This window comes from Lactuca virosa, chromosome 2, assembly GCF_052849685.1.
Source record: "Lactuca virosa cultivar CGN04683 chromosome 2, Lactuca_virosa_CGN04683_v6, whole genome shotgun sequence".
In the NCBI taxonomy this organism is placed as follows: Eukaryota; Viridiplantae; Streptophyta; class Magnoliopsida; order Asterales; family Asteraceae; genus Lactuca; species Lactuca virosa.
In genome coordinates, this window is record NC_136427.1 from 308,575,715 (window position 1) to 308,600,786 (window position 25,072).

Genomic DNA, 25,072 nt, shown 5'->3' on the forward strand with positions numbered 1-25,072 from the left:
AAAAAGCGAACAAACCCATAAAACAACAAAACAACAATTACAAAAAGAAAAGGGTGCAAAGCTATGGATGGATGCGTGTATACACGAGAGATAAATATTGGGAACCGTACATGTTTTTGTATGAAGAATCAAACCCCATGTATTCATCTAAATTAAAGAACCCGTTTGGTTTTTATGTCGCTCCAAAAACCTAAAAAGAAAAACCTCACCTTTCAAGATTTTTTGGTAGACACAAAAATATATTAATTGTGTCTATATATTATTTGATAGAGAAAATAACAAAATACTGAAGTAATTGGTAGAATAAATGTTTTTTTATTTAGTTTAAGAATTCTAACAAAGAAAACAGATTTGGCAATACAAAATCATTTATGTAGACGTTATAGATAGAAACGAGTAATCAGTCATGCAAGATATGCTCAAAGTAATTCGAACTTATATATGAAACTAGTGATTGACAAATATATAAATCTAAAAGAAATGTTACAAAAACACATATATATAGTATGAAACCGACTTACAGTAGCACACTGAAGTCCATCAATGAAAATGATGCATCACCTTCTTTCTCCAAAATCCTTTTTAATTAACTAAAAACTCACTCTGCTACTGCTAGATGTGTTGTTGGTTGAATATATAGAGCAAAGTAATGGAATATATATAGATAATGGGAATTAATTAAGGGGATAGATAGTAAAAGAAACTCATTTTCCATAAGGATGTAATACAAATATCTAATTAATGTTGATTTTAATTTTATTGAAAAATAATTAGGTCAGAATCTATATATTTTTTCGATCAATATGGAAGTTAATTTATTTTATAAATTTCCTGGTATAGAAAAAAAAATTGTTTATCCGCTTTTTTTTGCATATATGTTATTGTGTTACTAAATACTATTTAGAAGTTATGATATTACTTCATTTCTTTTAAAGGAATTAAAGAAATTTATATTTCAAAATTTTGCTATTTATTTATTCAATTAATTAGATCAAATCAACTTTTATATTTGTGTATTTTAAAATGAGATTTTTTTTGCATGATTGAGAGGGTTAATTAGAACAAAAATTAAAAATATTTGACAACTAGATTTTTTTTGAGCTACGAGTCATGGAAAGTTGAAATCTTTGAGATTTTGAACATCTATATGTCAACTTCATTTTTAAGTTGTTTTGTATAGTAGAGATCTTTTAGCTTTTTCAAATAGTTTTTATAAGTTTTTAGTTTTTGATTTTATCTAATTTTACATCTTTAAAAGCTAAAAATTATTTTTACAGAATAGTTTTTGTAAGACTCGTATTTTCGACAACAATTGACCAGTTATATTTTACGTTGTCGATTATTAATTATAAAATTTAGTAGATCGTAAAATAATATCCATGTATATTTTTTAAAATATATTGGAAATAACTCTAATTATGACAATACAATATCAAAATAAAGGGAAATATATCGATCGTAAAGATGCAATTGTATTTTTACCACACATTATATATTAAAGGTTATGATTGAAAAAGAAAATATTATAAAGTTATTAGTTATTATAAATAAAAGAATAATATATATTATTTTGGAATTAAACTGGACACGTAATAATGTAAGAATATTAGTCAAAATCAAATAAATATGTTTTTATAAAACGAATATATATATATATATATATATATATATATATATACTTGATTATAACCCGTGGGAATCACGGGTTATAAAATTAATTAAACTTTTATAATAAAAATTTATAATTATTAATCAATTATTTTAAATAAATCATTTTAAATAAATTATTAATTAAGAGATATATCAAAATTTTAAAGTTATTATAACTTCAAATTTAACATATAATTAGAAATTGTAAATTTGAATTTTGAAATGAGTTGCCTAATATATCAACATGACACATGACATAATGTTAATGAAATTTATATTTCAAAATTTTGCATTTTATTTATTCAATTAATTTGATCAAATCAACTTTTATATTTGTGTATTTTGAAATGAGATTTGTTTTTACATGACTGAGAGGGTTAATTAGAACAAAAATTAAAAATACTCAACAACTTGATTTTTTTTGAGCTACTAAATGGAAAGTTGAAATCTTTGAGATTTTGAACATGTATATGTCAAGTACATTTTTAAGTTGTTTTGAGCTCTAGTCATGTACAGATCTTTTAGCTTTTTCAAATAGTTTTAGCAAGTTTTTAGTTTTTTATTTTATTTAATTTTACATCTTTAAAAGCAAAAAATTATTTTTACAGAATAGTTTTTGTAACATCCGTATTTTCGACAACAATTAACGAGTTATATTTTACGTTGTCGATTGTTAATTATAAAATTTAGGTAGATCGTAAAATAATATCCATGTATATTTTATAAAATATGTTGGATATCAAAATAAAGGTAAACATATATCGATCGTAAAGATGCAATTGTATTTTTACCGCACATTATATATTAAAGGTTATGATTGAAAAAGAAAATATTATAAAGTTATTAGTTATTATAAATACAAGAATAATATATATTATTTTTGAATTAAAATTGACACGTAATAATGTAATAATATTAGTCAAAATCAAATAAATATGTTTTTAATATATATATATATATATATATATATATATATATATATATATATATATATATATATTAGTTTATAACCCGTGGGAGCCACGGGTTACAAAATTAATTAAACTTTCATAATAAAAATTTATAATTATTAATCAATTATTTTAAATAAATCATTTTAAATAAATTATTAATTAAGAGATATATATCAAAATTTTAAAGTTATTATAACTTCAAATTTAACATATAATTAGAAATTGTAAAATTGAATTTTGAAATGAGTTGCCTAATATATATATATATATATATATATATATATATATATATATATATATATATATATATATATATATATATATATATATATATACATAACGAATTACATAATATTAATGAGGAGTTGTATTAGAGTGACACTTGACAAAAGAAGATTAAAACTATTCATTTATTAATTTATATATATATATATATATATATATATATATATATATATATATATATATATATATATATATATATATGGAGTGATTCAAATGAGAACCACACAAGATTAAGAGCTCTAAGAATCTCGATTAATTAGTAAATATTTACACGATATTCTTATTAAACATGTAAAAATTCATTTTTTTTTTGTCTTTTGATACGAAAGGGCAAAATTGTAATTTTTAAAGTTTAATATTTTCATTCGTATATGCTCTCATATTTTAACACAAAACTTATATAAAATACAATTTTACACAGTTCATTTAAAAGTTAATGCAAAAAACTCACAACTTAATACAAATAATTTTACAATTATTCAAAGAAGTTAAAAACTCAAACTCTACTACCACACACCGCCACCAACCATCTGTATTAACATCGTAACTATCATTTCTTCCAAATCAGATATGTAAATAAAATCATGCTTTAACAACTTAAATATTACATTGACAGTCTAATAAAACTTTTAGTTCACTCGTTTTGAATTTAATGCAAAACAATTATAAAAACTAGTAGATTCTTACAGACTTATACAACACAAAAATAAATATATTCACAAGAAAATTAACACAAAAATTAATACACAAATCATTCATATTTTAACAGAAATTATAAAAAAATCACAACAAAATGCAGTCAACTCATAATTTAAACAGAAAATTCACAATTTAATGTAGTCAGTTCACATTTTTAAACACAAAAATCACTGTTTAGTACAAAAAATTCACAGCTTAATATAGTCAATTCACAATTTAAATAAAAAATTCATAGTTTAATGCAGTTAATTCAAAGTATGAAACACAAAAATCACAACTTAATACATAAAATTACATCTTATTACAATAAATTTACATTTTAATGCAATATATATATATATATATATATATATATATATATATATATATATATTCACAAACGTTTTATCAATTTGAAGTTCATAAGACAGTCAATTCACAGTTTAATACAATAAATTCATAATTTAAGACAAAAAACTATATATTCACAGCCATATTTTCAAATTAAAACTTACATTTATACGTTAATATATGGAGACATTTCTATGTATTAAATTGTGAATTTAATATATTAAACCATTAATAAAATTCACAATGTAATACACAAAATTCATAGTTTTATACAATACATTCATAACTCAATTAAAATATAATCTCATATTTCATTATATTAAACAACTCATTCACGGTGTAATACATACATAAATTATATCATATTTCAGAAGCAAACATCAAAAGAAAAACATATACATAAATCATAAAAGATAATAACTTATCTGAAATCAACGAAGAAGATGAGTGAGAAATAAAACATATCATTACTTTACCACCACCACCAGTATCAACACCACCAACTAACATACACTGCTATCAACCATCGACACCACCAACCATTGGTGCCCACAATTTTTCATTTTTAAATAACCAAAACATTTCTATAAAATATGAAATCTCAGTGACAATTGTTTTCAAAATTCATGACATTAACATTTTATTTCAAATATCATAGGGTCCCCATATAAAATACCGGAGAGTGCACGCCGTGCCATCAAGCCTTGCCCTTGCCCTTATGCTCAGAAGTACCTGAAACAATCAACAAATTGTAAGCTAATGCTTAGTGAGTTCCTCAGAGCATACCCCACATAATCCACATAATCACATAAGTCATATCAATCCCATAAACAACATAAGCCATGCAAATAAACATATAAGGATGCCCTGGAAACCCTCCAGGGTCTTACTCCGGGTGTCATGGGAACCCCTACATGGTCTTAGTCCAACGCATCGGGAACCCCCCTAGGTCTTGACTAGAGATGCCAAAGAAACCCTCCAAGGTCTTAAACGCTAGTGCCTCGGGAACCCCCCTAGGTATTTACTTAGGATGCCTTGGAAACCCTTCAAGGTCTTACACCCAAGTGCCTCGGGAACCCCACCCCCCCCCCCCCCCCCCGAGGTCGTCCATGCAAATATCACAAAACAACTAGCATACCATATAACATGTAACCAACTAGTATAACACATAGCGCCACATCACTAGTGTATCACATATCACAAAATGGGTCGGCCTTAGTGCCTTCGACCCATTGGTATGGTGAGGAGACTCACCTCTGTCTGCTAAATCCGAAAGCTTCTCTCCTAACAGTCTGTGACCACCCGTGCTGAACAATAATACCATTAACCCAAGGTTAGGGTTGAATATAATCCAATTAAAGAACCGAAGCCCCAAGTCCTTTAACAATGTCCCAAAAGTCTCTCTTTGCTAATGGGCCCACAGTCCATGTCCAAAATTATTAATGGGCCTCAATGCCCAATAAAGCCCAATTATAGCAACCATGGCCCAAAACAAATAAATTGGCCCACTAACTCAAAACATGACCAGGCCTAATGACTGATTAAGGCCCAAAGGGCTTACAAGCCCAAAACGAGTCCAAGCCCATCTGAGTACGTACGCCTTGCGTACCACCCTTGTACGCCCATCGTACTGAGTTCCTGAGTTGTACGCGCTGCATACACTAAATTACGCCCAACGTACAAACAGATTAAGCACCTACTTCCATTAAGTGCTTAATACTTGATGTTCTAATGTCCAATAGCAGATCTGAGTTCATTAAGACATCCTAGGGCATAAAGTTGGCAACTTTATGACCTTGCATGCTATATGGGACTTCAAAACTTCATTCTTCACATTAGGACTTCATATAAAGCTCCAGACTCATGCATGGAGTCTAGATACCCTTCAAGCTAGCACCTTTATGTATCTAGCATGCTCACAAAGCTCATATCTAACCATTTTAGTCTCTGGAGTTGCTCAACTCTCAAGAGAAGGTCCAAAAACCAACTAAAGGGACAATATGGAAAACCATAGCTAGATCTAATGAATAAGATGGCAAGATCAAGACTTTATACCTCCAGAAGCTCTTCAAGGTGATCTAGATGGAAATTCTTGGAACACAATGCCACTCCTAAGCTTGCTCACTAACTTCTTCTTCTCAAATACGATCTAAAATGGCCACCAACACACTTCTATGCTCCACAATCACACTATCAAAGGAAAACTGAGGTAAAGGGGCGAAATGAGGCTCAAGAGGCGGATTAGGGTTTAGTCCCAATGACTTAAGGATGCTTAAATAGGTGTTAAGTCCGAAAATTAGGGTTTTGGTCCTCTGTCGTGTACGCCCCGCGTACCTATATGTACGCCCCGTGTACGCAATACTCCTCCGCGATCCTTCCTCCATAGTACACTAAGCGTACCCTTAGGTACGCCCAACGTACAATAGGGACCATTTTTGCCAACTAAATCATTTAAAAGGGTTAAAAGGTTTACCTGATTTGGAGTGTTACACACACCGCCAATATCCTTCCCTCAAAAACCAGATCTAGATAAAAAAAAACCAAAATTCACAGTTTAATACAACATTTCAGGCACTAATTCACCAATCAATACATAAAAAATACACATTCACATCTTAATAACTTAGAAAAATTAATACATAGAAAATATAAGATCCATACAAATCATGATAAATTTAAAGTTTTTAAATACAACCCAAATCCATAAAGTGTTTACAAAATAGTTTTCAAAACATTTTTACAACGTCAAAGTCTCCCAAAATCATAGGTCATAACAAGAGGATGTGTACGGTCATGACTTCACCTTCCTGCGATCATTCGAAGTACCTGAAACATAACCCGAAACTGTAAGCCAACACTTAGTGAGTTCCCCAAAGTACAAACACATAGCTAAATAACAAATACAATAACATGTAATGGGTCCACTACTAAAATACTGGATTACCCCTGAGCCTACAACATAAATCTGGCTTGCCCTCGGGGCCCACAACTTATGTCTGGCTTGCTCCCTGACCAGATCAATCATCGAACTAAAATACCATCAAGCCCTCAGTACGATTCTGGCATACCGCCTGGTCCTCATCTCGTATCTGGAATGCTCATGAGCCCTCAATATGAGTCTGGCATGCCCCACCCGACCCTCAGTTCATATATGGAATGCTCCAGGGTTTGTTGGCTACAGCACGGACCAGTACAACCTCAACCCAACACAACATGTCGACATATAAAAGATAATAAACATATACAGATAATCATGCAGACAAATCACAGGTAGTCCTACAGATCTACCAGACTAGCATATCAATAACTAGCATAATCATGCATATCTATTCCATACTCAGCATATCAGTGAATATCAGGATATCAAACCAATGGGCCGGCCTTGGTGCCTTGGACCCGCAAGTACAGTGAGGAAGACTTACCTCGCAAACTGGACAAAAGTTGATGAGGTCCCGACTCCGAATCTCAACTCTCTAACCAATACCTATTCCAACCAAATGACCAATCTCCATTAAAATCCCAAAATACCCTTAAGGTCAAACTTGGTCAAAGTTAAAGTCAAACTGGTCAAACCAACTAAGTCAACTGAGTCAACCCAACCAAGTTAACTCATCCGAATCGACTCAGAGTGAGTACGCAGGGCATACTCCGAAGGTACACTGGGCGTACTCGCGTCCTCACATGTTGACCACCATCGACGTGGTTGACCTCGTACGCAGGGCGTACTCCCAGAAGCCCAAAACATCCATTAAGAACTTAATGGCTAAAGCTCTTACGTCCAAACTGCAGATCCATGCCTAAAATACTCTTAGGAGTCATAAAGTCTCCGACTTTATGACTTATCATGACTAATAAGTTCTTAACTCAAGATCTTAATCCATTAAGACTTTCTAAATGTTACACGGAGCAAAACTAACCATTTGGAACCCATTTTTATGACTCAAGACCCTTCCAAAGGTCTGAAAGGATGACTTAATGGGTTAAGAACATGCTTTGTTCAACAATCATCATTTTGGGACCAAAATGGGACTTTAAAGAGCAAAAACCTAGATCTACAAGATGAAATGGTAAAGATGCAACTTTTATACCTTTTTGAGGTTGCAAACAAGCTAGAAATCCAAGATCTACAATGCACTACACTCCAAGGTCTTCACACCACCTTCTTCTTTCTTCAAAAACCACTCCAAACTCTCTTAAGGGCTCACAATTTGCTCTCTCTTGCTTTAGGGTTGCTTAAGGGTCGAAATCTCTTAAAGAGGGTGGGTAAGAAGAGGGTTTATGTCCATAAAGATGCTTAAATATGAGCCAAGACCCTAAACTTAGGGTTTGCATGCCAATTATGTACGCCCCGCGTACGAAGTGTACGCCCAGCGTACTAAGGCGTGCCTTAGTACGCTTAGCGTACACACACGTACGCATGGGGTACTCAAACTTCCAGATTTTACCAAATTGCCACTATGGACCTTTCTCACAATTTCGTATACTTAGGGACCAACCATGCAATATAATTAAATTATAGGGTTTAAATTAGAAGTACCTTATCATCAGGGTGTTATAGAAAACACATATTCACAGCTTAATGACTTACCAAATTTCATTGAAGCATTTCATGAAACACTTTGTGTGCACCACATACATCAGATCAATAATCACCATAAAACATCAGATCTAACCAAATATATAAGATTTTCATCATCTCTAAAGTCAGGTGATGTTGTTTGTTTATCCGGCCAGGTTTAACGGTGGTGGTTTGACGGAAAGTACAGATCCAAATCTTCAGAGGAAAAATAACAACCAATTTTTAGAGGTCTGATATGAAGAACACAAGACCATATGTGCAACTTGAAGAACATGACACTAGATTTCTTTGGAACTCTATCAATCTCGTCAGACCTCACAGATCTGGACATCGGTGGTGGCAGAAATCGTAGATCTGGACCTGAGCTTGCAAATCTAGACAACGGTACGGAAGATCTGGTGGCAGATTTAGTGTTCCGGTGACAAAAAGTGTTAGATATAAAAGTGGAGTTGAAGCGGATGGCAAATCAAAAGGTGGAGGTTCTAGATTTGACCACATCTCAAAAGATCTAAACTAGAAACATGATCAGAAATAAGAAAAAACTATTAGAATCATTCAGATCTTGTTAGATCTAAGCAAAAAACACAAAGAATAGTCGTCAGAATTATGTCGTCGGAGATGACAAGCGGTGGTGTAGTGCTAATGTGATTTTTTGTTGTGGTTTCAGATATGAAGCAAAAAAAAAACGACTGACACAACATTCCGGCAAATGTCAAGTGGCCGGCGGCGACGTTAGTGGCGGTGTTGTACAGTCACCGGAGGTAGGTGGTGGTGGTGGTAGTTGTAGAAGAATGAAGTCTTTGAAAGTTAAGAGGATTTGAAAATTACTGAGAAAGATTGAAAGTATGATGTCTTGTAAGAATGTTCATATATAATTTTGTATATAGACCGATCTTAAATCTAATGTTAACTATAAGAAAAATGTATGTTGACCAAAATACCCTTAATGCAAAGGGTTCTTAACCTTTAGGGATTCTCATTTAATTTTCTATATATATATATATATATATATACACGAACCATCTAATGTTGATCTAAAATCATAGTGTAAATAGGAGTATTCACAATATGTTTAATTCATACCATTCAACTACAACTTTTAGAAATAATATAAGGAATTTCTAAAGTTGCATTTGCAGATTAAAGAGGTATGATTTTTATATTACGAAGTTTTTACGTCGTTATAATAATAAACCTTAAACTTTAGGCAATTTTTATAAATGTATTGATATTATGTTTTTAGTCACATCATTTTAACCATTTTTAGCGTTTAAACTTATTTTAAAATACATTATTACATAACTAAAATATTATTAGTTATATTATAAAATATACTTATTGATAACTATTTTCTTATTAGACACACAAGATATAAGAAGTAATTTAACTAAAATATTATTATTATTTATATTATAGCTTATGATTATTAGGTTGGTAACCTTATATACAATTTTTTTTTTCAAATTGTTAGGGTTTGGTTGGATATTTTAATGTTTAACTAATATAGTTTAATGTTTAACCGTTTAGATCAAGTAATCATTTTGGGAACTATAGGGAAGTGAGACATACATTTGTTGCTTAAGGTGAGTTATTTCACTATACTATGTATTACAATATATATCCATTTATGTTAGAATATGCGATATACTAGAGTAGAGTAAAAAAAAGTATAGTTTCTATGTGCTTAAATGTTATTGTACTTGAATTATTCATTATGGTTAAGTGAGGGGTTGATGGCGGAACGACGACAGGTCGCGAGCCTATAGACTCGTGTTGACGACGAAATGGCAGGCATGCCGTAAGTCTAGATACACATTTTATTGGTGGATCGGCGAAAGGTCGTGATTCATTCATTGTATGTATGTATATGTATTGTGATATATGTTATCTTGGGAAAACTGTAACATCCCAAGTTCGGAACAAGAAGTGAAGGGTGCTAAGTGTAAATAAAGGAAGGGACTCGACGAGTAGGTTTGGATCGCGAATTAAGTGACCAACTCGCCGAGTCGGAGGCTTGGACTCGACGAGTTGGTGCTGGAATGAGAAAACCCTAATCTTAGGGTTTGCACCCTATTTAAAGGACTTTATGTCCCTCTTCCAGCCTCCTAAACCCCCAGAGAGTTCCAAAAAACCCTAATTTCGTGTGAGGCTTCATTGTTGAGGAGATTGGGGCTTGGAAAAGGAAATTGGTGGAAGGAGCTTGATAAATTGGAAGCTAGCATCAAGAGGCTTGTAAAGATCTGGGATCTACATCAGTTTTGGGCACATCTCTGAGGTAAGGAGCCCTTATCTTAAGCTATTTCCTTTTTGGTTCATCCTTGGTGGTTGTTTTGGGAGTTCTTTAGCTTGTTTTGAGATCTATTTCGGATTTAGAGTTAGATCTGAGGTTGCTACTCCAGATCTAGACTCATGATGGCCTAGGATGTCATAAAGCTTCAGTCTTTGAGTTGTTGGTGAAGCCCCTTTGTCTAAAACCCAAGCCCTAGTGTGTTTTGGGCCTATATCTCCTTGGTTTCACGTAAAGTTTGCAACTTTATGTGAGGGTTAGGCTGTAGAAGAGTGGATCTATGGATTCGATCCCCTGCATGGCTCGAAAAGCCTCTGTATGGATTGAGAACTGAAGAGACTCGACGAGTCACATGGGTGTACTCAACGAGTTGTATGAACATGTGCATGGACTCGGCGAGTAGGAAGAACAACTCGGCAAGTCTGTTGATGATGGCCTTGGACTCGGCGAGTCTGTTCTTGGACTCGGCGAGTCAGGTCGCAGAACCCCAAACCTCTTCTGGTTAAGACGCAGATCAGTGAGTCGAGGGGTGACTCAGTGAGTTGGACAGGATGGGACTCGGAGATCGTTGAACTCGACGAGTCTTGGGGTGACTCGGCGAGTTGAGTCGTGTTCTAAGAGTTTTCAGAGTATAAGGACTCGACGAGTCAACGGGTTGACTCGGCGAGTAGGGTCAGTCAGGAAGTTTGACTTTGGCCTGGACTTTGACTTTGACCTTCAAGGGTATTTATGGAATTGGTTCTTTGGTAGTGTTCTGTGGTGAAGATCGTGTCGGTGGTCGGAGCAGCTTGGTCTTATCTTTCCAGTCGGCAATTGCAGGTGAGTTATCCTCACTATATCGACAGGGTCTACGGCACCAAGGCCGGCCCTTTATCGGATGGAAATCCGGGTATTGTTGTTATGTTATTGCTTTGCTAGATCTGCATCCTGGTATTTAGGATGATGTTATGTTAGTGACCTGGTTAAGGTCGGTACCCGGTATATAGGGTAATGCTATGCTAGTGACCGGTTAGGTCGGAATCCTGGTTAGGATGTTGATATGCTATGTGATCTGTTAGACTGATAGTCTGGTTAAGGATTTGTTATGTGATGAATTGTTTTATGTGCACATGGTTGTTTGACGGGGGTTGGGTTGAGGCGGGTCCTGCTTTGTGCTGTAGGCCAACATACCCAGGGCGGACCGGATATTTCGAAGGCCCAGCGAGCGGTCCGGATAGGCTGAAGGCCCCAAGAGGGCGGACCAGACGTGCCGAGGCTCGGAGAGTGGACCAGGCCGACTGAAGGCCCGGTGTGGGCGGACCAGTCATACTGTAGACTCAGAGAGTGGACCATGTGGATTGAAGGCCCGGTGCGGGCGGACCAATCACACTGTAGACTCGATGTACATGGCTGGACTCGGAGGGTGGACCAGGTGGACTGAAGGCCCGGTGCGGGCGGACCAGTCACACAGTAGACCCGATGTGCATGGCTGTTCTATTTGTGATATGTTATGAGTATGTTTATGTGTGGTTGGTATTTTGGGGGTAACTCACTAAGCTTTCGGGCTTACAGTTTCAGTGTATTGTTTCAGGTAGTTCAGGAGATCGTGGCAAGGCGAAGGCGTGATCGTACCGCTCCTCATGTTTTATGATTTATGTGATATGGTTCTGGGGATACTCTGATGTTTAAACTATTTTGAAAACAAGATGTGTGAACTTAATGGTTTTTGAATGAAATAAAAATGTTTTAATTTGGCTCAATTTTTATGGATGTTACAAGTTGGTATCAGAGCCTTGGTTTGAGTGAATTGGAGGAACATTCGTGTGAATCCAGTCGCAAATGAAGGAGTGATTTTCGAAAAAAGTTTTCAAAAGGTTTTCAAAATAAGTAAAGGAGGACGCAGAGGGTACGATCAGCCGGAGCCAGTAAGTAGACCCCAAAATACCATACAAGTTACTGATTATGTGATATGTTAGAATAGCATGCTAGTACTAGGCTAGGGATCTTCAGGAATTACATGATAGAATTGCCTGATTTGTGATGCCTGTTAGCCTAGGGTTTTCTTGATATGAGATATTCGGTATTCCTCTAAGGGTGAGGATTGAGTGATTGCTATGTATGTTTGTGCTTAGGGCATTGTGGTGATACTTGAGACAAATATGGGTAGGTGTGGAAGGTAGTATGGGCCCGTACTACTGAAAGCACATGACTCATACGCGTCTCAAGGAAGTCACAACCCCTAGGTTGTTGGTTATAGGTTAGTTCTCGGAGGATATGCGAGGTATCTGAGGATCTTGTTGGTATATTGCAGTATGGCGGATGTGAGGCGTGTCATGACTGGATCCGGATCGGGATCAGGACAGGGTGAGCAGGAGGCCCCAGTGGCACCTGAGATTATCGGCCAAGAGGGGCCAATGTTGACAGGGGAGCGGGTCAGGGAGATCATCCGCGAGGAAGTGATCGAGATTGTCCGGGGTCAGATCCCGGAGTTGTTTGGGACTATTAAGTCCGCTATGAGGGAGTACTTCGATGATCGTTATGCAACTCTTACTGAGACGGCCGCCGCGGCAGCTACATCGGCTGTAACAGCGGCAGGGGGAGGAGCCGGTCGGGGCTTTCAGTATCGGGATTTCGACAATACGAAGCCCCCTACTTTCGATGGAATTCAGGATCCGATCGTTGCTATGAGATGGTTGTCAGACGTGGAGGGTTGTTTCTTCACGTGTTCATGCCCTGCGGATCAGAGGGTGAGGTGTGCTCTGAACCTTTTGAGGCTCGGGGCGAAGGATTGGTGGAGGTTGACTACGGGATCTTATTCTGATGCGCAGCGGGCTGCGATTTCGTGGGATCAGTTCAGGGAGATGTTCAGTACTCGTTATGTTCCGCAGGTTGAGAGAGAGAGGTTGGCTCAGGAGTTCCTGGAGCTGAAGCAGGATTCGGAGTCGGTGACGGAGATCACCAGGATGTTCACTGAGAGGGCAATGTTTTTCCCGGAGTTCGCGTCGGAGCAGGCTCAGATGTCCCGATATCTGAGTATGCTCAAAAGGGATATTAGACAGTTTGTGTCTACGCAGAGATGTGATACCTTGTTAGAGTTGCAGGAGGCCGCCAGCCGGCGTGAGTTGGAGATTGAGTTACAGTTTCGGGAGCAGAGGCAGGCCCCGGTGCAGCCGCAGCCGGCGCCGAAGCGGTTCAAAACCGTTGACTCCAGGATTGGGGGTCAGAGCAGCCACACTTGTGAGAAGTGTGGGAAGGGTCATACCGGAGTCTGTAGGGCCGGTGGTGCGTGCCGCAAGTGCGGGAGAGAGGGGCATTATGCAAGGGATTGCCGTCAGACAGCCCCGGTACAGGATATGAGGATTTGTTATCACTGCCATCAGGTTGGACACTTGAGAGCCAACTGCCCACATTTTGCTGCAGGATCGGTGCAGGCTCCAGCACCGGCCACTTTGAGGATTACTGGCAGGGGTCAGGGTGGAGCGGAGCCTCCGAGGGCTCAGGGACGCGCATTCCAGCTTACAACAGAGGAGGTCAGGGCAGAGCCAGATGCAGCTGCGGGTATGTTTCCATTATGATATCTTGTTATCTTGTTGATTATGTGGTATTGTAATCTGTCTGCATTGTTCCGCATGTTTCGTAGTATGATTGAGGATCTTAGTAGTTAGGAGTTGTAGTTGGTTAGCATCCAAGAGGATAGATGATCGGAAGGTCGGGTATATGATATCTTTGCTGGGTATGGCACCTGCGATGTGAGAAGTGTTCAGCTGAGATTCAACTTTCCTGGAGTTCGGGTGTGCGATGGCGGAAGGGTTTTCGATGAAGGTTACTCACTCCCGAGGGAGTCGGTTCATGGTTAAGAGGGAATATATGGAGTAAGGACGATTGAGCTATGCCGATTTTGGGCATCGGTGGTTGGTAGTTGGTGCACTAAGTGGGGGAGAATTGGAAAATTCTCCGGTGAAACAACATACATCCACGGATGGTTAGCTGTTTGGATTTCAGCAGTGTTTTGCTGAGGGTGTGGATCGGTGAGAGCAAGTGGTAGACAAGTGGGGCGGAACACAGACCATGGTTTTCGGAAAAGGTGACTGATTGTTGTAAGGCCTAGGGTTAGGCCGGGAATTGAGTATATGAATGGAGCTGGAGTTCGGAACCCCAAGAGGGCTAGAACAGTATGCATGGGAGAGATTCCCGGGAAGGATGGTTCAGGGTGACGTACGACAGTGTGGAGCGGTCCGGATAGACTGAAGGCCGGAAGGCGTACCAGTCAGACCGAAGGCTCTGGGAACGGTCCAGACAGGCTGAAGGCCCAGGAGGGCGGTCCAGACATGCTGAAGATTCTGAGAGTGGTCCAGATAGGCTGAAGGCCTGGAAAGGCGGTCCAGTCATGCTGAAGACTCTGTATGTGTTAGTGGATCGGTATGTAGAGAATGAGTGATTATGTCGCCTTGCAATGGTAATCGATATGGTCCGACCCCAAGTATTGATCATGATGATGAAGTTGGCTGGAGGCCGCGCGTAGGCCTTGTTAGTATGTGATCACATTCGGAGTATATGGGAGTTCGAGAATAGCAGTTGCTCTACATGGATAGTGTAGAGTGGAGTTTCGCTCAGTGGCACTTATAGGTGCGGTAAGGGTTGTTGAGTAGATTTCCTGGAAGGGAATGGTATGTAGCTCCGGAAGGAGTGTGGGTCCTCCGAAAGGAAGGCAGTGGAGTAAATGGATGATCGAAGTGCTTCAGTTATTGGTAGTAAGCATTGGGATTGCACCGGATGTATGGAAGTACATACAGGTTGGCTGCTCGTTGAGGTGGTGGCAATGTTGAATGATGCGCAGGCATGTTTTCAGTCTCCTTGGAAAAGGAGGAGGTTAGTGGTTCCAGATTGGAGATTTGGACAAAGGAAGATGAGACAGCAGGTTAACAAACTCGGGAGTAGTCTGGACCGGTGCTGAGGACTGTATAAGGATATTACAGTCGGAGGTCAAGGACCTAGAGATCATGATAGGGAAGTGTGAGTGGGTTGCACTCCGTTGTATCGAACCGAAGGGTTCGAGGGTGACGCAAGGACAGGGTCCTTGGTTCCGAGTAGGGTTGTGGTCATGAGCTTTGGATGTAGTGGTGTTCCATCCTAGGGATGGCTGGACCATCGTAGGCGTGCCTGGTTTTCTAGCCCGAGGCTGTTTGGGCCAGGTACGATGTGTATGAACATTATGGCTGGATGTTCAGGAGGGTTGCTCGGAAGCTGTGAATTGTTTCATCATTTCAGCACGGTAGGGGATTCGACCCAGGGAGGAAACGGGATGAGTTTCCATCGGTGCAAGTTGATAAAGGTAGCGCCAGTTGGGCGAAAGATAGTGAGCTAATATTGGGTCAAGACCCGGTGGTTTAGAATGGTATCCAGTTTTCGTAGGTGGCGAATGAATGCGTAAGTCGGAAGTAAGATAGTGTCTTCTGGTGGCACTTAGTTGATGAGTGTTGTTATCAGAGAAAGGAAGCCGGTGGCCGGCTTGAAGCGGTTATCAGGACCCTGCAAGGGAAGAGATGAATTTTAAGGATTCGATAGCAGTGTTTGAAGGAATCTGGGTCGGGTAAGATCAGTGGATGCATTGTGGGAGTATCATCGGGAAGTTGGTGTTGCCGCAGGCTTCGAGGACGAAGCCTAATTTAAGTGGGGGAGAATTGCAACATCCCAAGTTCGGAACAAGAAGTGAAGGGTGCTAAGTGTAAATAAAGGAAGGGACTCGACGAGTAGGTACACTTACTCGCCGAGTCGGAGCGGGTTTGGATCGCGAATTAAGTGAACAACTCGCCGAGTCGGAGGCTTGGACTCGACGAGTTGGTGCTGGAATGAGAAAACCCTAATCTTAGGGTTTGCACCCTATTTAAAGGACTTTATATCCCTCTTCCAGCCTCCTAAACCCCTAGAGAGTTCCAGAAAACCCTAATTTCGTGTGAGGATTCATTGTTGAGGAGATTGGGGCTTGGAAAAGGAAATTGGTGGAAGGAGCTTGATAAATTGGAAGCTAGCATCAAGGGGCTTGTAAAGATCTGGGATCTACATCAGTTTTGGGCACATCTCTGAGGTAAGGAGCCCTTATCTTAAGCTATTTCCTTTTTGGTTCATCCTTGGTGGTTGTTTTGGGAGTTCTTTAGCTTGTTTTGAGATCTATTTCGGATTTAGAGTTAGATATGAGGTTGCTACTCCAGATCTAGACTCATGATGGCCTAGGATGTCATAAAGCTTCAGTCTTTGAGTTGTTGGTGAAGCCCGTTTGTCTAAAACCCAAGCCCTAGTGTGTTTTAGGCCTATATCTCCTTGGTTTCACGTAAAGTTTGCAACTTTATGTGAGGGTTAGGCTGTAAAAGAGTGGATCTATGGATTGGATCCCCTGCATGGCTCGAAAAGCCTCTGTATGGATTGAGAACTGAAGAGACTCGGCGAGTCACATGGGTGTACTCGACGAGTTGTATGAACACATGCATGGACTCGGCGAGTAGGAAGAACAACTCGGCAAGTCTGTTGATGATTGCCTTGGACTCGGCGAGTCTGTTCTTGGACTCAGCGAGTCAAGTCGCAGAACCCCAAACCTCTTCTGGTTAAGACGCAGATCAGTAAGTCGAGGGGTGACTCAGTGAGTTGGACAGGATGGGACTCGGAGATCGTTGGACTCGACGAGTCTTGGGGTGACTCGGCGAGTTGAGTCGTGTTCTAAGAGTTTTCAGAGTATAAGGACTCGACGAGTCAACGGGTTGACTCGACGAGTAGGGTCAGTCAGGAAGTTTGACTTTGGCCTGGACTTTGACTTTGACCTTCAAGGGTATTTATGGAATTGGTTCTTTGGTAGTGTTATGTGGTGAAGATCGTGTCGGTGGTCGGAGCAGCTTGGTCTTATCTTTCCAGTCGGCAATTGCAGGTGAGTTATCCTCACTATATCGACAGGGTCTACGGCACCAAGGCCGGCCCTTTATCGGATGGAAATCCGGGTATTGTTGTTATGTTATTGCTTTGCTAGATCTGCATCCTGGTATTTAGGATGATGTTATGTTAGTGACCTGGTTAAGGTCGGTACCCGGTATATAGGGTAATGCTATGCTAGTGACCGGTTAGGTCGGAATCCTGGTTAGGATGTTGATATGCTATGTGATCTGTTAGACTGATAGTCTGGTTAAGGATTTGTTATGTGATGAATTGTTTTATGTGCACATGGTTGTTTGACGGGGGTTGGGTTGAGGCGGGTCCTGATTTGTGTTGTAGGCCAACATACCCAGGGCGGACCGGATATTCCAAAGGCCCAGCGAGCGGTCCGGATAGGCTGAAGGCCCCAAGAGGGCGGACCAGACGTTCCGAGGCTCAGAGTGGACCAGGCCGACCGAAGGCCCGGCGTGGGCGGACCAGTCATACTGTAGACTCAGAGAGTGGACCAGGTGGATTGAAGGCCCGGTGCGGGCAGACCAATCACACTGTAGACTCGATGTACATGGCTGGACTCGGAGGGTGGACCAGGTGGACTGAGGGCCCGGTGCGGGCGGACCAGTCACACAGTAGACCCGATGTGCATGGCTGTTCTATTTGTGATATGTTATGAGTATGTTTATGTGTGGTTGGTATTTTGGGGGTAACTCACTAAGCTTCCGGGCTTACAGTTTCAGTGTATTGTTTCAGGTACTTCAGGAGATCGTGGCAAGGCGAAGGCGTGACCGTACCGCTCCTCATGTTTTATGATTTATGTGATATGGTTCTGGGGATACTCTGATGTTTAAACTATTTTGAAAACAAGATGTGTGAACTTAATGGTTTTTGAATGAAATAAAAGTGTTTTAATTTGGCTCAATTTTTATGGATGTTACAAAAACTCACTAAGCGTTGATTTACAGTTGTTGAATAACTATTTTTCAGGTTGTTCTTTTGATCATGGAAAGGCTCCAGCATGACTGTACTCACATCGAATAAATTAATTATGTTTTTAGATTTCCCGCTAAAAGTCTTTTTTATGTTTAATAAATATATGACAATGATCTTTCAATAAAAATGGGCTTTTGAGTATATATATATATATATATATATATATATATATGTATGTATGTATGTATGTATGTATGTATGTATGTATATATGTATGTATGCATGCATGCATGCATGTATGTATGTATGTATGAACCCGAAAATCGGTGCATTTAAAACAACAAAAACTAAAAAAAAAATCAAAAGTAGATGATTTCTTAATAAGTCACCAAATTGCAAAGATCGTTTATCTAACTTATGTCAAAGGTGCAAGATCGCAAAATAAATGAATAGGGGTGGATAATAGCAAAACCCATAGAAGGAACAAAAGTGTCAAACTCAACAAAATCTAGTGACTATTTATGCAAGGGAACTCTTGGAACATGAAAATGCTCTACAAATTATGAGTGATAAGTTAAGTTATTTTATTCCCTTTTATTGTTTGTAAGGTATCTCTCTTTATAAATAGAGATGGATGGTCATTTTATTTCGTGTGCACCTAAAATGTAGTCTTTTGTTTTAGTTAGAGAGAAACTATCGGTTGAGATTTCTCCCACCGAAGTGTTCTTCAAAGTTGTAACCTCTCTTTCTATTAATATCATCAGATTACTCATCTTATCGTGCTCTTCATATTTTTGTTATCATTGAATCACAAGATCCTTTTATTTTGCACCTATTCGATCGTGTTCAAATAGGTTCCTACAATTGGTATCAGAGCCGTACCTTGAAGATCTAAGCAGTTATTTCAAAGGAACGACTCTCGATCGACTACTTTCATCTTGTGTTTTTCGATTTTCATACAAGAATTTTTGGGTTCGCAACCGGAAATTTTTTTATTGATGAGTTTTCGACTTTTGAAGTGTTGATTCAAAGCTTTTTCAAGCTTTCAAGAATAAATGTTGTTGCTGTCATGTTCAATTTTCTGCTAAAATCCGTTTTTACAAAGATTTTATCTTGCTATTGAAGAAAAACAAAAAGAAAGATCATATTTATTGTCTAGCACACTTGAAGATTATGCGCCAGGCATCTTGATGCTATGGAAATAGACAAAATATCTTGGGTATTATGGAGATTGGAGAAGATTTTTCATGAAGACATCATCAACTTATTCTTTTGAATTCATTATCTTCACATGAGAAATCACCGAATGTATGATGTTCTTGTTGTTTCTTTGAAGCTGGTTAATACTTGATAGATATCTTGAAGGACTTTAAAAAGCATACGTCCTTTTACTCTTTTTAAATGAAAGAGTACTCCACCACTTTCTTTACCCATGCTTTCCTAACAATTCTCATGTGACAAGCAACCTACACCCATACCTAATCCTTACTTTTTATATTTCTCTCTCATACTGTATGTCACTTTTTCCTCTTCCCAACACCTCACCTTATCCCCACATGCTTTAGAAATCATTTCCATGAATTAACACGAAGTTATACCCTTTCGGTATCAAATTTCATGAAAAACGACATTTTTCGTTATCAACCCTCTCATCCTCAGTGCTCAGCACCGAAGACCTAAAGTCTGACTAAAGACATTACCTTACTGAGAAGATAAGCAACACTGAATTCAGTTAGAGGCCCTTTCACGCGCAACCTCTGCGGCCCCTCTTAATCGGAGACACCGAAGACTTGTACTCCAGTCGGCCTCACTGCTCGCGTTTTCCTCGCATACCGGAGACCTGCTATTACTCTTTCGTATTCCGTGTTTGTCTTCGCCATGCATGCCACATACCCGCCTCCTCGCAACTCCATCTGCTCCTCACAACTCAACTGTGACATCCCCAATTTTATGGCCATAAAAGACCGATTTGTTTATGCTTATTTAAAATCAGAGTATCCTTTTTGAAAAATAGTATTGCAGAATTTGTTCCTAGAAAACACGATAAAGATGTTATCAAAGCATTTCCGAAGAAATATATTTTTATTTAAAACATTGGGATATCATTGTCAATATAGAAACATAAGCATAACGAAATATTACAAGCCTTACAATAATTAAACTAGTGGCCTAATACTCCTTGAATCTCTCAGCAGAATGTATCTTTCATATAGCCACCTGTGATACAATAAACTGAGCGGGTCAGGTTGGGAAACCTGGTGAGTACATAGGGTTTTCAACCCACAATAATATAATTATTATGTTTAATCATCGAACAATTAACCCAATTTCCCATCCCAGTTATCTTCTTTATTCTTAAGGATCTTCCTATGAATCATCTGTTCTTCATTTATTCATTCCTAAGGATTTTCCTAAAGAATAGGCACGAAGTCCATCGCTGCCAGGGTTTATCTAACAGACACTAAGTCCATAGCTGCCAATGTTATTGATATGTTCATATCTATACATATAATTTTACATCATATCTTAATATTTCTAATTATTTTTATGCCCTTTATAGAACAAAAGGTACTTAATTTGTTATGTATTGTGTTGTAGGGGTAAAAGACATGCTTGGAGCGAAAAGGAAGCTGGAAGCTAGGAGTTTGAATGAAGACTTTAAAATGAATAAAAATGCATTCTCCACGTCGTGGTGACATTTCCACGACGTGGTGTTTTGAACTTTCCCGATTGACTTAGAAGACTTGCTGAATACGGGATAACCACAAAGACCACGACGTGGTGGCCTTACCACGTCGTGGTGGTCTGTTTTCGGGAAAACTATAAATTCAAATCATTCTCCTTCGAAACTAGAACTTTTGTTGGAAGCTACTTTCGATTATTGAAGGCCAAGGATCTGAATTGAAGCTTGGAATTGAAGAAGTTGAGTATAACTTTGGGAATCGAGAGAATCAAGGCAATACAATCCTATTTACGGTTTTCTACTTTATTTTAATTATGTTTACCACTATGAACTTCGTTTTTCTAAGTTTGTTTGCTGAAATCATGGGCTAAAACCCTATGAGTTTCGTTTAGTGTAGGTTTGCTTGACTATTCATGGTATGATTTATGGTTAGGATTAAGTTTTATTGGTTATTTGTTACTTTAGCTTATTAAAGACCCTTCTATACTTATGAAAACTACATTTTCTGTTTATTGATGAGTTTAATTTAGATTGCATGACCATCTTTTTTTATTGAACTTGAATCTTATGATATTTATGAATTGCAAAAATTGTAGGACTAGTGTTTTGACCAAAACCTAGGGTTAAATAGAAAAGTGGGTAAATAATTGCAGGAGCTAATATATGATACCAATCATATATTGAATTTAATCAATAAACCAACTTGATCAATTTATTATAAGCCTAAATTAACTCGAACCGAATACTAGTAAGTTTGTTAGTTTATCCGCCTGATCACCGAATGAATGAACTTGTTTGCTAAAGGATTAAGTTAGTGAACATTAACTTGGTCATTTTAGGAATCGGTAACCAATATAATATTAATCCATTTCACTTCCATAAATCAACCATAATAGCAAGTAAATTGAAGCTAAACGAAAGTCTCTCAATTACCTTGGTTAAATCGTCTTTTGTGTATTCTTTGGTTTTAGTTTTAATATTTACTTCATTAATTGATAGTTAGTTAGTTTGGTAAATTAAGTTTCTAGTCTTGCAAAACTAGAGAAAACCCTTTTTCTAAATTTATTAGTAATTTAGTTAGTAGTAGATAAGAATTAGCTAATAATGTTGCTCCATGTGTTCGATACCTGTCTATTGTGCTATACTATCTTCAACAAGGTACACTGCCTTAAGAGATAATTCGTCACATTAGTAGGATTAACTAGTGCATATTATTTTAAGCATAAGTTATCTATTAGGCACAACTTCCAATGTTATCTATTAGGCACTAAGTTCATAGTTGTCAATGTTCATTTATAAGGCACTAGGTCCATAGCTGCCACAGTTTTTAGAGTACATCTGGTGAACACGTAGTTCAAAAACACCTACAGGTTGCGAGCCTGCTAGCGTTCCACTGGACTGTCTAGAATAGTCTGTGGTCGTCATCTATACTTTGCTAGATGACTGGATCAGCCTTAAAGTCAAGGCTTCTTATCATCTTTCACCTGTCATCATCTATATCATCTTTCATCTCTCATCTTTCATCAACCCATCTTTACCCAATATATTTATAGGTATAAAAATACATATACAGTTTAAATCGCGTAAAACACGTATAACATAGATAATAAGCATATATAGCATGTATTAATATTAAATACTTCATATCTATGTGTAAGATGAAAGTAACTATGCACTCACTTGTTAAAGTGGCCACTTAAATTTTGGGCAGCGCTTCGCTTCTAGCAACTCTCTTTTCCTTTGACGAAACCTAATATTATTATCACTAAGTTTTAGTCTAACATTTATTGCGACTAATTATTAGTCTAGATTTATCATTAACTCAAAGTCTAATTTCATGATCTATCAAGTAATGAACAACCAGGTAAGATCATATCGGAGGTAGGGTCCGTTTGGTATACGAAGTATACTGTTTGGAAATTCCACTTTAAACACATCACTAAATCACAGCCTAGACATCATCCCCGTAAGTAGATCAATCAGTATAACGACTTGGAATCACTGATAAATCTTGTCTATAGGTTCATAATAACGATGATGAACTTAAACATAAGTTATACTTAAAGTATGGTAAGCATAACTCAGTTACAAGGGGGTTTAACGAGGAATCGGGCTCTGCACGAGAAGAATTTCTGAGCCGAAAGCTCTTCTTATCGGGGCCTTTTGGCGCTCCTAAACTCACTACTAACACCTACGAGGTGCTAGGTAAAATAATAGAGGCTTTGGGGATGTTTGGGAGAGAGTTGGTTAGAGATGTGAGAAAAAGAGTGAAAAACGCCTTCTATTTATAGGCTGCCAGCACCGAGTACGCGGGGCGGACGTGAAGGGTATGCTAGGCGTACTTAGTGTACTGGGCGTACTACATGTTACGTTGGATGTACTCATTCCAGGTGTCGCCATCTCGTGCAAATCCGTGGGGAATAAGTAGTGGCTCAGATCGTTCCACGTGTCACTCGCTGGTTTAGTCCAAAAATTAATTATCTTCTAAAATCTGTAACTTTCGCATACGAGCTCCGTTTTCGACGTTCTTTACATCCACATGTAGGAAGCAACGTGGTCTACAACTTTTGTTTAGACTCCGTCGACTAATTTTGATTTTATTTTTAAAGTTATATTTTAACAGGCTTAGACAGTTAAAGTCCGTTAAAAATTCATAACTTTGTCATCCGGCGTCCGTTTTCGACTGTCTTTATATCGCTGAGCTCCTACTAACGAGATCTTCAATTCTCGTTTAGGTTGTGTCGGCTAAAAATCGATCGATCTAAAATTCGATTTCCGAGTTGTCAACTGCTACACTAAATCTTAAAAAATTCATAACTTCCTCACATGAAGTCAGATTTGGACGTTCTCTATATGCACTATCTCGGTTTAATGTCTACTACGACTTTCCTTTAGGTCGCTAAGGCTAAAAAGTATTTCTTCAAAAATTTACTTTTTACGATACGCGGAGCCGTGCTGGTTTAATCGCAAAACTTTGACGGATCCTAACTTCTTCGTTATAAGTCAGATTTCAGTGTTCTTTATGTACGGAATCCTTGTGACATATAATATAACTTTGGTTAAGATTATTTATGCTAAATAATATTCTATCAAAAAGTCACTTTAACGCTTATTATCTCTAAATTGACTAACTCGAATATGCTGGCGTTACAATTATCTCCCCCTTAGGATGATTACGTCCCAGAATCATCAACAAAATAGGGCTTGTATAATGACTCCATATGTTATCTTTTCATCCTAGGTAATAACTGTAACTCTTATATCACATTAGAACATGAAGGAAGGAAACTTCCATTGTGGAATCTGACTCAAAACCTAAGTCTGGGCATTGCATCATACGATGAGAGGTCGTTAGAACATGACCTATCAGTCTGTTATGGTAATCGAAGGAAAGAACTTATCTTAATCCTGTAAGAAGAAGAAGGAGTTTCCAATAATAATCGAGATTGTAACTCAAGGGTTACAATTAGAAGTTCGACATAATACGCGGAACATGTGCAGGGTTGAGCACCGCCTGCGGTCGAGAAGTCCAAGAGTTAGATACTCGTTCGAATAAACAAAGAAGTCACAGTTATTACCTAGGATGAACAGATAACGTATGGAGTCCTTATACAAGCCGTTTCTCATTGATGATTCCGGAACGTAATCATCCTAAGGGGGAAATAATTGTAACGCCCGCAGATCCGGGCTAGTTAGTTAAGACACAATAAGCGGCGAAATGACTTTTCGATAGAAAGTTATTTAGAATAAATAGTCTTAACTAAGTTTTAGTATATGTCACA